This window comes from Monodon monoceros, unplaced genomic scaffold (assembly GCF_005190385.1).
Source record: "Monodon monoceros isolate NGI ecotype Baffin Bay Population unplaced genomic scaffold, NGI_Narwhal_1 Super_Scaffold_11, whole genome shotgun sequence".
In the NCBI taxonomy this organism is placed as follows: domain Eukaryota; kingdom Metazoa; phylum Chordata; class Mammalia; order Artiodactyla; family Monodontidae; genus Monodon; species Monodon monoceros.
This window is the reverse complement of record NW_021703767.1, coordinates 67,303,286-67,316,233: the sequence shown is the minus strand read 5'-3', so window position 1 is coordinate 67,316,233 and position 12,948 is coordinate 67,303,286.

Sequence of the window (12,948 nt, the reverse complement as noted above, 5' to 3'; positions counted from 1 at the left end):
CAGAGATGGAAGCTTTTAAAATAGATTAGTGGAAATGCTAGCAAAAGCACAATATCAGAGGTTAAGTTTATTAGCAGTTCTTTGACAGGCTCATTAGCAGACTAGAATTGAATAAAGAATAGGTAACTTTGCCAATACATCAATAGAAATTTTCCAAACAGAAACACCAAGAGAAAAGAAAAAAATGAGGGGTGGGGAAGTAAGGAGAATAGAGCCTCCAAGAGCTAGGACACAATATCAAACAATATGACATGCAAGTAATTGAAGTCCCAGAAGTAGAAGAAAGAGAAATGAGGTAGAAATAGATGAAGTAAAAATGACCAAGGATTTTTGAAAAATTAATGAAACAGATTCAAGAATCCCAGAGAACCTCAAGCAGGATAAAAAACAATTATGTTACAAATGTAAAAACACACCTAAATACATCATAGTCACATTGCTTCAAATCAAAGATAAATAGAAAATCATGAGAGCAGAGAAAAAGGAAAATTTTATACCAAGGAACAAATATGAGTTTCAATAGACTTCTCATCAGAAACTATACAAGCCTGAAGACAATGGAAATGACATCTTTAGAATGCTAATAGAAAAAACTATCAACCCAGAATTCCATATACAGCAATAATATCTTTCAAAAAATTAAGGCAAAATAAAGATTTTTTCCAGAAAAACAAAGCTGATCATAAAGGAAAAACTAAGATTTTTTAAAAGAAGGAACAGGATACAAGATAGAAATTAGATCTACACAAAGAAAAGAAGTGAGGGAAATTGTAAAAATTAAGTAAATATAAAAGATTTTTTCTTATTTTTAGTCAATTTAGAAGTTAATTTACTGTCAAAGATAGAGAATCTCAAAAGCAGCAAAAGAGAAGTGACTTGTCACATACAAGGGATCCTCAATAAAATATCAGATTTGTTATCAGAAACGTTGGAGGCCAGAAAGCAGTGGGCCAATATATTCAATGTGCTAAGAGAAAAAACCTGTCAAACAAGAATCCCAGGCTTCCCTGGTGGCGCAGTGGTTGAGAGTCCGCCTGCCGATGCAGGGGACACGGGTTCGTGTCCCGGTCCAGGAAGATCCCACATGCCGCGGAGTGGCTGAGCACGTGAGCCATGGCTGCTGAGCCTGCGCGTCCGGAGCCTGTGCTTCAAGAGTGTGAGAGAAATTAAGACATTCACGGATTAACAAAAGCTGAGGAAGTTGATTATCACTACACCTGCCTGGCAAGAAATGTTTAAGAGTCCTGCAGGGTGCAATGAAAGGATATTAGACAGTCAAAGCTGGTATGAAGAAATAAATATCTCGATTAAGGAATCTGGGTGATGGCAGGCATCTGATTGAAGACAACAGCATCTGAGAAAATAGAAACCCTACCATTTGGATGATTCAGTGAACATACCATGGACTCATGGCTGTGGTTTTTCCATAGACTCTTAATCATTTCCTATTTAGGACTGTTGTGAAATAATTCATATAAGTAATGGGGATATGTAAAGTCTCAAAGGATGACAGAAAAGCTCTACATTTAAAATAAGATCTGGGAAAAAAAAGCATTTATAGGACTCACTCTCATAGGTCACATCTACATTTAAAATAAAAGCAACCATATGGAAATATTAGGCCAATTTGTTTTTAAATGTCTATTTCTGACTTTGAATGTATTTACTTGAGTTTGTACATGTCTCAAAGAAATGAGGAAAATATGATGTTCTCAAAGGCCTACTTCTTCTTTGCCAAAGTGTCGAGAACATTCATGGTAACAAAACTATATCTACATAACCACTCTAACACACTCATATGAATTAAAGGGCTTAAAAGTTATACTTCCAAAAAAACATATTCTCTATTTCTTAGTAAAATTTTAAACATTCTACTTTACTTCTTCAATGGGTTTTTTGAAGAGAGGTTCTACAGTTTCTTGGTCAGCAAATAGAGGAACTGAAGAGCTTGTGTTCTGTAGGCAAACGTTAACTGATAAATACCTAATGTCTGTAAGACTAAAAAATGTTTGGAGAGTTGTACATCTGCATGTTGTAGTTGGGTTAATGAGTTTCAAATTATATAACATAAGCAATATAATTTTTTAAAAATTAAAGTCAACCTTTTCCCTTAAGGAGTCTACAGTATAAAACAATGATTTTCAATGTGTGCTTATGGATCCCTGTAGGGGATTGTCCTGAGACCCCTTCACTTACTGAAGAGTCAAAACTATTTTCATCATAATACTAAGATGTTATTTGCCTTTTACACTGTGTCAATATTTGCAATGATAGTACAAAAGCAATGGTGGTGAAACTGCTGGCACAAATCAAGGCAGAGGCACCCGACTGTTAGCAGTAACCATTGCATTCTTCATAGCCAGGCATTCACAGTATTGAAAACAAAAGATGACCTTCACTTAAGAATGTTCTTGATAAAGGAGTAAAAATTAATTTTATTAAACTTCAACTTTATATATTAATATGAACTCACATTTGAATACATACCAATAGTACTTAGTTAAAAGGTATTATTAAAAATAAAATTACAAAAAAATAAAAAAATAAAATTACATAAACTGACAGTTCAATAAATCGTATTTGAAAGTATTATATCTACTGTATCCCTATATGGGAAATACCGTGTGTGTGTGTGTGTGTGTTTCTCAACATTTCTGCACATTCAGTGATGATATATTAGTAGTTTGAAGTCAGACATGGTGGGTGTGCCTATACCACAGAAATCAGTAAATGGTACATGTCTAAAATTTTACCCTTGAAGAAACATTTACCCCAGTTGTTAAACATTTACCAGCACATCACTGGATATAATCTACCTAAACAAAAGTTCAGTGGGATCTGTGATGGTTAATTTTATGTGTCAACTTGACTAGGCTAAGGGATGCCAAGACAGATGGTAAAACATTATTTCTGGGTGTGTCTGTGTTTCTGGAAGAGATTAGCATTTGAATCAATAGACTGAGTAAAGAAAATCTGCCCTCACCAATGTGGGCATGCATCATCCAATCTGTTGAGGGCCCAAATAGAACAAAAATGGTGAAAGAAGAGTGAATTCTTATTGTCTCTTTCTGAGCTAGGATGTCAGATATAGTAGCTTCTGGTTTTCAGGCCCTTCAGACTCTGGGACTCACACCAGCAGTCCCCCCGTTCTCAAGCCTTTGGCCTGAGACTGGGAGTTACACCACTGACTCCCCTAGTATTCAGGCCTTTGGACTGGGACTAAATTATACCACTGGCTTTCCTGGTTCTCCAGTTTGCAGAAGGCAGATTGTGGGACTTATCCGCCTTAACCAGTGAGCCAATTTCTGTACTAAATCTCTTCTTATATATAACTATATATCTATAAAAAGATGTATTCGTTCTGTTTTTTCCAGAGAATGCTAATACAGAGTCATCATTAATTTAAGTATATTAGGTGGTCCTGAAACCCAAAAGTTTAAGAACTCCTGATCTAAGATAATCTTGCAGCATTAGTCTTTAACAGTTTGTTCCTTACCTAGTCTATCTGAGAATGTAAGGATATGCTATTCATAGACCCTTCATCAAATCATCCCACCTTGCCTCTTTTCAGGAACCTAACTATACTACTCCTACTCCTAATCCTACTCCTACTCTTTCTCCTACAACTGCTGCTGTTGCGTTTAACTGCAACTATTGCAATAAATAGCTGACATTTATTGTGCGATAAGTGCCTGACTCTACTAAGTATTTTATGATCAATATTTCATTTATTTCTTACAAGAACCCTACAAGATAGGAACATTTATAATTTTCATTCTATAGATGTGAAAACTGAAGCTGTGAGACATTGACTAACTTGCCCAAGTTTAAATCCAGGTCTATACAACTCTAAAATGAACTACTTATTCATTTCAATTAATCATCTATTCATTCACTCACTCTTATTGTACTTGAGATTTATGTAGGTATTTAATTCGTTGCATGAAAATGGCCCATCTGCTTTATGGAACATCTCTTGAGGGCTGGGATGGTGCCCTATAATTTTTTTTAGTCCCTCAACTATTATTTATGCACTTTGAGGTGCTCAAATAATAACTGTTGAAGACTGAGTTCTCAGTGTTTGACAAAGTGTCTATTACATCAGAGATTTTAAACTCTAAGATACTATTCATTCAATGAATACCTATAAGCATCTATGATGTAAAAGATGCTGTGCTAGATGCAGAAGGCACATACAGTCTCTGCTAATGAAGCTTATGTTCCAATAGAAGAGATAAACTTTAAACAAGTAAATGATTTAAACTGTGATGACTATTATTTTGCAGGAAATGATGTGTATATGAGAGTCATTAACTTAGTCTGGGAGATGACCAGAAGAAGCCCCTCAAAGAAATGAACTAAAGAATGAACTGAGTGAATTACAGAAAGTTAGATGAAATGAAATGGCAGAGGATTATGTCCCAGATGAAGGAACAAGATAAAACCCCAGAAAAACAACTAAATGAAGTGGAGATAGGCAACCGTCCAGAAAAAGAGTTCAGAATAATGATAGTGAAGATGATCCAGGGTCTCAGAAAAAGAATGGAGGCAAAGACTGAGAAGATGCAAGAAATGTTTAACAAAGATCTAGAAGAACTAAAGAACAAACAGAGATTAACAATACAATCACTGAAATGAAAAATACACTATAAGGAATCAACAGCAGAATAAATAAGGCAGAAGACTGGATAAGTGACCTGGAAGACAGAATAGTGGAAATCACTGCCATGGAATAGAATAAAGAAAAAAGAATGAAAAGAAATGAAGACAGCCTAAGAGACCTCTGGGACAACATTAAATAAACCAACATTCACATTATAGGGGTCCCAGAAGGAGAAGAGAGAGAGAAAGGACTTGAGAAAATATTTGAAGAGATAATAGCTGAAAACTTCCCTAGCATGGGAAAGGAAACAGTCAACCAAGTTCAGGAAGGGCAGAGAGTCCCAGGCAGGATAAACCCAAGGAGGAACACACTGAGACACATAGTAAAAAAATTGACAAAAATTGAAGACAAAAAAATATTAAAAGCAACAAGGGAAATATGACAAATAACATACAAGGGAATCCCCATAAGATTATCAGCTGATTTCTCAGCAGACACTCTGCAAGCCAGAAGGGAGTGGCAAGGAAATATTTAAAGTGATGAAACAGAAGAACCTACAACCAAGAATACTCTACCCAGCAAGTCTCTCATTCAGATTTGATGGAGAAATCAAAAGCTTTACAGACAAGCAAAAGCTAAGAGAATTCAGCACCACCAGACCAGCTTTGCAACAAATGCTAAAGGAACTCCTCTAGGTGGGAAAGAGACTAGCAACTAAAAAAACACCTTGTACATATATACACTGTTATAGCAAAACCTCATGGGAACAGTAAGCCCAAAAACTACAACAGATACACACATGAAAAAGACAAGGCAACCCAAACACAACACTACAGATGTTCATCAGACTACAAGAGAAGAGAACAAAAGAGGAAGGGAAGAAAAAAGACCTACAAAAACAATTAAGAAAATGGCCATAGGAATACATATATCGATAATTACCTTAAATGTAAATGGATTAAATGCACCAACCAAAAGACACAGACTGGCTGAGTGGATACAAAAGCAAGACCCGTGTATATGCTGTCTAACACAGACCCACCTCAGACCTAGGAACACATACAGGCTGAAAGTGAGGGGATGGAAGAAGGTATTCCACACAAATGGATATCAAAAGAAAGCTGGAGTAGCAATACTCATATAAGACAAAATAGACTTTAAAATAAAGACTGTTATAAAAAACAAAGAAGGACACTACATAATGATCAAGGGATCAATCCAAGAAGAAGACATAACAATTATAAATATATATGCACCCAACACAGGAGCACCTCAATACATAAGGCAGATACTAACAGCCATAAAGGGAGAAATTGACAGTAACACAATAATAGTGGGGCACTTTAAGAAGCCATTTTTATCAATGGAAAGATCATCCAGACAGAAAATCAATAAGGAAACACAGGCCTTATGTGACACATTAGACCAGATGGACTTAATTGATAGAACATTCCATCCCAAAGCAGCAGAATACATATTCTTCTTAAGTGCACATGGAACATTCTCCAGGATTGACCATATGCCGGGCCACAAGACAAACCTTAAATTTAAGAAAACTGAAATCATATCAAGCATTTCTTCCGATCACAACACTATGAGATTACAAATAAACTACAAGAAAAAAAAACTATAAAAAACACAAACACGTGGAGGCTAAACAATATGCTACTAAACAACCAATGGATCATTGAAGAAATTAAAAAATACCTAGAGACAAATGAAAATGAAAGCACAATGATCCAAAACTTATGGGATGCAGCAAAAGCAGTTCTAAGAGGGATGTTTATAGCAATAAAATCTTACCTCAGGAAACAAGAAAAATCTCAAATAAACAACCTAAGCTTACACCTAAAGAAACTAGGGAAAGAAGAACAAACCCCAAAGTTAGTAGAAGGAAAGAAATCATAAAGATCAGAGCAGAAATAAATGAAATAGAGACAAAGAAAACAATAGCAAAGATCAATGAAACTAAAAGCTGGTTCTTTGAAAAGAAAAACAAAATTGATAAACATTTAGCCAGAATCATCAAGAAAAAAAGGGCAAGGACTCAAATCAATAAAATTAGAAATGAAAAAGGAGAAGTTACAACTGACACCACAGAAATACAAAGGATCATAAAAGACTACTACAAGCAACTATATGGCAATAAAATGACAACCTGGAAGAAATGGACAAATTCTTAGAAAGGTACAGTCTCCCAAGACTGAAGCTGGAAAAAATAGAAAATATGAACAGACTAATCACAAGCACTGAAATTGAAACTGTGATTAAAATACCCCCAACAAACAAAAGTCCAGGACCTGATGGCTTCAGAGGCAAATTCTATCAAACATTTAGAGAAGAGCTAACACCTATCCTTCTCACACTCCTCCAAAATATAGCAGAGGGAGAAACACTCCCAAACTCATTCTATGAGGCCACCATCACCCTGAAACCAAAACCAGACAAAGATACCACAAAAAAAGAAAATTACAGGCCAATACCACTGATGAACACAGACACAAAAATTCTCAACAAAATACTAGCAAACCGAATCCAACAATACATTTAAAGAATCATACACTATGATCAAGTGGGATTTATCCCAGGGATCAAAGGATTTTTCAATATCCACAAATCAATCAGTGTGATACCCCACATCAAAAAATTGAAGAATAAAAACCATATGATCATCTCAACAGATGCAGAAAAGCTTTTGACAAAATCCAGCACCGATTTATGATAAAAACTCTCCAGTAAGTGGACATAGAGGGGAATATACCTAAACATAATAAAGGACATATACAACAAACCTACAGCTAACATCATACTCAATGGTGAAAAGCTGAAAGCATTTCCTCTAAGATCAGGAAGAAGACAAGCATGTCCACTCTTGCCACTTTTTTTTTTTTTTTTTTTTGCGGTATGCAGGCCTCTCACTGTTGTGGCCTCTCCCACTGCAGAGCACAGGCTCCGGACATGCAGGCCCAGCGGCCATGGATCACGGGCCCAGCTACTCCGCAGCATGTGGGATCTTCCCGGACCGGGACACCAACCCGTGTCCCCTGCATCAGCAGGCGGACTCTCAACCACTGCGCCACCAGGGAAGCCCAATTGCCACTTTTATTCAACATAGTTTTGGAAGTCCTAGCTATGGCAATCAGAGAAGAAAAATAAATAAAAGGAATCCAAACTGGAAAAGGAGATGTTAAACTGTCACTGTTTGCAGATGACATGATACTATACATAGAAAATCCTAAAGATGCTACCAGAAAACTACTAGAGCTCATCAATGAATTTGGTAACATTGCAGGTTACAAAATTAATAAACAGAAATCTGTTGCATTTCTATACACTAACAATGAAAGATCAGAAAGAGAAATTCAAGAAACAATCCCATTTAGCATCACATTGAAAAGAGTAAAATACGTAGGAATAAACCTACCTACAGAGACAAAAGACCTGTACTCTGAAAACTATAAGACACTGATGAAAGAAATCAAAGAAGACACAAACAGATGGAAAAATATACCACGTTCTTGGATTGGAAGAATCAATATTATCAAAATGAGTATACTACCCAAGGCAATCTACAGATTCAATGCAATTCCTATCAAATTACCAATGGCATTTTTCACAGAAGTAGAACAAAAAATCATATAATTTGTATGGAGACACAAAAGACCCTGAATAGCCAAAGCAACCTGGAGAGAGAAAAACAGAGCTGGAGGAACCAGACTCCCTGGCCTCAGACTATACTACAAAGCTATAGTCGTCAAAACAGTATGGTACTGGCACAAAAATAGAAACATAGATCAATGGAACAGGATAGAAAGCCCAGAAATAAACCCACACACCTATGGTCAATTAATCTATGACAATGGAGGCAAGACTACACAATGGTGGAAAGACAGTCTCTTAAACAAATGGAGCTGGGAAAACTGGACAGCTACATGTAAAAGAATGAAATTAGATAATTCTTCAACACTATGCACAAAAATAATCTCAAAATGGATTAAAGACCTAAATTTGAGACCAGACACTATAAAACTCCTAGAGGAAAACATAGGCAGAACACTCTCTGACATAAATCGCAGCAATATTTTTTTCAATTTGTCCCCCAGAATAATGGAAATAAAAACAAAAATAAACACGTGGGACATAATTAAACTCAAAATCTTTTGCACAGCAAAGGAAACCATAAACAAAATGACAAGACAACCCACAGAGTGGGAGAAAATACTTGCAAATGATGTGACTGCCAAGGGATTAGACTCCAAAATTTACAAAGAGTTCATGAGGCTTAATATCCTCAAAACAAACAACCCAATCAAAAAATGGGCAGAAGACCTAAATAGACATTTCTCCAAAGAAGACATACAGATTGCCAAGAGGCACATGAAAAGATGTTCAACATCACTAATTATTAGAGAAATGCAATAACTATGAGATATCACCTCACACCAGTCAAAATGGCTATCATCAAAAAATCCACAAACAGTAAATGCTGGAGAGGGTTTGGAGAGAAGGGACGCCTCCTACACTGCTGGTGGGAATGTAAATTGGTACAGCTGCTTTGGAGAAGAGTATGGAGAACAGTTCATTAAAAAACTAAAAACAGAGCTACCATATGACCCTGCAATCCCACTCCTGGGCACATATCCAGAGAAAAACATGGTCCGAAAGGATACATGCACCCCAATGTTCATTGCAGCACTGTTTACAATAGCCAAGACATGGAAGCAACCTAAATGTCCACTGACAGAGGAATGGATAAAGAGGATGTGGTACATATATACAATGGAATATTACTCAGCCATTAAAAAGAATGAAATAATGCCATCTGCAGCAACATGGATGGAACTAGAGATTGTCATACTGCGTGAAGTAAGTCAGATAGAGAAAGAGAAATATCATATGATATCCCTTATATGTGGAACCTAAAAAGGTATGATACAAGTGAACTTATTTGGAAAATACAGACTCACCGACCTATAGAACAACTTACAGTTACTGGGGGGAAGGGTGGGGGGAAGGGATAGTTAGGGAGTTTGGGATCGACATGTACACACTGCTATATTTAAAATGGATAACCAACAAGGACCTACTGTATAGCACAGGGAACTCTGCTCAATGTTATGTGGCAGCCTGGATGGGAGAGGAGTTTGGGGGAGAATGTATACATGTATATGTATGGCTGAGTTGCTTCACTGTGTACCTGAAACTATCACAATATTGTTAATTGGCTATACTCCAATATAAAATTAAAAAGTTTTTAAATATAGGAAATAAAATATAAAGTGGATAGAATTTTATGATTAAAAAAAAAGAATGAATTGGGCAGCTCAAGGAGTAGAAGGGGAGTGTTCCATGAAGAGGGAATGAAAAAACAGTATATCTATTCAACCAATGTATTATGAAGAAGGCACTTGGTAACTATTTGTTGCGTGAAGATTTGGCTAGCACACATGGAAAAGCAGTCTTGCCTTCCCATTAAGAGACCCAAGCAATTTTAAGTGCTTTGAATTCTCATGTCATACACTCAAAAAAATATCTAATAGGCAGAATAGAAAGATTAAAAAATAGATCAAGTTAAAGTAATAAATATGGAATGAATAAATTGGCTTCATAGGATGCCCATATGACATAGAGAAGACAAGAGAGTTGAGGGACTTTCTTGGTGATCCAGTGGTTAAGACACCATCCTTCCATTGCAGGGGGCCCGGGCTCAATTCCTGGTCAGGGAACTAGATCCCTCATGCCACAAGTAAAAGATCCTGCATGCTGCAACTAAAGATCTCGCACACCACAACGAAGATCCTGCGTGCTGCAACTAAGACCTGGCGTAGCCAAATAAATAAATAAATATTACAGAAAAAAGAGAGAGCGAGTTGAGGCAAGGTCCTAGATGGCTGTCGCTAGAATGTGCAACCCTCAGCACCACACAGGCATAAAGAAGTCATGTATCTTAATGGAAAAGAGTCTCCAAGGGAGCAGAGACTCAACACCTGTGTCCCTACAGGAGTCCTAAAAGGTGTCTTATTACTGGGTCTATATATTATGCAGACAAATCTTTCACTCATATTAATCAGCCTGTATTTCTTGTGCCTGTCAGCCTAATTAAAATGTGTGTAAGCCAAGGAAATTAGAAGGTTGGTAATCTTGAGGGCTGAGAGGAATGAAGCAGGAGAAAAAGGCTAGGGCTGCACTTCCTTCAGAGATCAGAAGAGAGACTGTTAACTGCTGGTTATACAAAACCTATTAATATCTTAGTTTTGACTCTAGGTTGAATACACCTTCCTAAACAGCATGTGCAGAACTCTAAAGTAATAAATGCAGAAAATCTCTTAATTGTTAAAGAAATCTTCTAATAAATATCAAGGCGAGTTCATTGAGCAGGACACACCTAGGACAATTTAGAGATGTTTAGGAGGTCTACAGACTTTCTCACAGTATCTGCTCTACATGCAAATTTATTAGTTATACCAGCAGTAGTGGGGTGACTTTGTTAATCTTTTTGATATTCTAAACTAGGAATATTGATGAGGGTAGGCTTTAGTGATACAGTCCTTGAAAGTACCTATGAAGCATATCAGAGATGCCAATTTGATATGTAACTTGAGTCCTAGTGACCTCTTTGTGCTAGTATATTAATCATTAAATATAGTTGTATCCTGAGGGACTTTTATAGTACTTGGGAGTTCTCCAAAAAAGGGGCCTACCACATCCCCTAAGATACATGATAAGAACATTCTTCAAATTGATGGGCTAGAGAAGTCTCCATCACAAAGCCTGCTTAAAAGGCCTGAGATTTATTCTTAGATCCCAGATAAAAAATAAGCCACATAAAGTGCCTGACACATGGTCTGTGCTTAGTAAGTATTTGTTGAATCAATGCTGAATAAGAGCTGTATGGTTACATCTCCTAGGAATTTTCTTCTCTTTGATTTCAGGTTCCTCATGCCCTTGGCTCTAGGTGCCTCAGGATGAGAAAGTCACCACTGCTCCCCATATGACTTCCTCATATATTGTAAATGCTCAGTAACAATTCATATAGAAAGAGTAACTGAGTTCTTGTGGCATAAATGTTGCTTCTCCTCTACAAACTACTGTGGCTTCATCCCCTATAGAGAATAATCCCACTTGTTTCAGCCATTCCCACCCTTTGCCCACCAGGGCTTCCAAGATTTTCTGCCTGGCTCTACATGTTCCATGAAGTATCCAGAGCCTGCTGATTCTGTGGGGGAAGACTCTTGAAGTTAGAAGAGGGCTCAATCAATTCTCCTGGAGCCTGGATTATTCCAGGCCTTTGAGTCAAACAGTTATAGCATCTCTAGCCCCTGAAGACACAGGGGGAGTTTTAACAGTGGTTTCTTCTTCAGCTGTCAGAGGAGCAGATCCTAGCAAGAGCTGGGAGACAACTCTTGCCATCTTCCAGGCAAGAATGCCTGGCCTCTTCAGCTCTCCTGTTCTCCCATGTGCCAGGGTTCCTGCTTAGCCCTGCCCACCTTTGGGCAAAACCGCTGCTGCTTCAGGATGTCCAGCAAGAGCTGAAAGACAGGTATCAGGGCCTTAATATCAAGATAAGAGCATAAATCAGCAAGTTTCTGTATCCCTCAGGCATCTCTGATGCCTCTGAGAAGCTGAATCAGGACATCTACTCATTCCACACTTATAGCCTTCTCAAGAAACAACCTGCCATCCTTGGTCCCCATCCCAAAGTTCATCCAGCAGGAGGCAAGGAGACACCTGCAGCTCCACAGACAGAAGAGCCCCCAAATCCTAATCTCTTCCATCGTCAAAGATAGACTATCTACAGGGACCCATGGAGAGCAAAAACTGGAGCTGGGCTGGAAAAAAACACATCAAGGGCTGCTGTACATTTCAAGTTTTAAGGAGTGCAGGAAGCTGGAAGTCATCAGGCCTGGTCTCAGTTTTCCTAAAGTCAGCTCAGTCTCTCCATGGGTCTAGTGCTTAATCAAGAGTGCTGACATTCCCAGGAGGAAAGTCAGGAGAACAAAAGTCCCAATTCCTGTAGAGAGCTTCCTCTGGCATCTGTTTCTAGGAGTTAATTGGTATGAAGGATGACTACCAACTGCGACATGGAGACAAATGGCCTGAAATCTACCCCATGTCATATTGGCCTCCTTGGGACACCAGAACAAAGCCCAAACAATTCACACAGCGGCAGTCCCTCTGTCCTCAATGTAGGTGGGACACCAGTCCCGTCTACTGTGGCTGCATTCTGTAGGCAGGCCCTAGTCAAGAAATGGGCACCAAAGTATGCACAGGCATCTCTGCACTTCCAGAGGAGACACCCATGACTTACTACTTATGAGGGCTAGGGATTTCAGAACAGTCTTTTC